The sequence below is a fragment of the Arachis duranensis genome, chromosome 4, assembly GCF_000817695.3.
Source record: "Arachis duranensis cultivar V14167 chromosome 4, aradu.V14167.gnm2.J7QH, whole genome shotgun sequence".
Taxonomy (NCBI): Eukaryota; Viridiplantae; Streptophyta; class Magnoliopsida; order Fabales; family Fabaceae; genus Arachis; species Arachis duranensis.
Window position 1 is genome coordinate 30,924,186 of NC_029775.3, and position 855 is coordinate 30,925,040.

Below are 855 nucleotides of genomic sequence, written 5' to 3' on the forward strand. Positions count from 1 at the left end.
AGAGTCAATGAGGAGGAATTCAAGTTGAATGTTGTTAAATCCATGCAACATCCAGACACCCCAAATGACTGCATGAGTGTTGATATTATTGACTCTCTGGTAAGAGAGGTCAATATGGCTGAGAGTCTCGAATCAGAGCTGGAGGACATCTTTAAAGATGTTCTGCCTGATTTGGAGGAATCAGAGAAGATAATAGAACCTCTGAAAATCCCTCAAGAAGAGGAGAAACCTCCAAAACCCGAACTCAAACCATTACCACCATCCCTGAAATATGCATTTCTGGGAGAAGGTGAAACCTTTTCTGTAATTATAAGCTCTACCTTAAAGCCACAGGAAGAGGAAGCACTAATTCAAGTGCTAAGGACGCACAAGACAGCTCTTGGGTGGTCCATTAGTGATCTTAAGGGCATTAGCCCAGCCAGATGCATGCACAAAATTTTGCTGGAGAATGACGCCAAGCCAGTGGTTCAACCACAAAGGCGGGTGAATCCAGCTATGAAAGAAGTGGTGCAAAAAGAGGTCACTAAATTACTAGAGGCTGGGATTATTTATCCTATTTCTGACAGCCCCTGGGTGAGTCCTGTCCAAGTTGTCCCTAAAAAAGGTGGCATGACAGTGGTTCATAATGAAAAAAATGAACTGGTCCCTACAAGGACAGTTACAGGGTGGCGTATGTGCATTGACTATAGAAGGCTCAATACAGCCACCAGAAAGGATCATTTTCCTTTACCATTCATAGACCAGATGCTAGAAAGACTAGCTGGTCATGAATACTACTGCTTCCTGGATGGATATTCGGGTTATAATCAAATTGCAGTAGATCCCCAGGATCAGGAGAAAACGGCATTCACATGC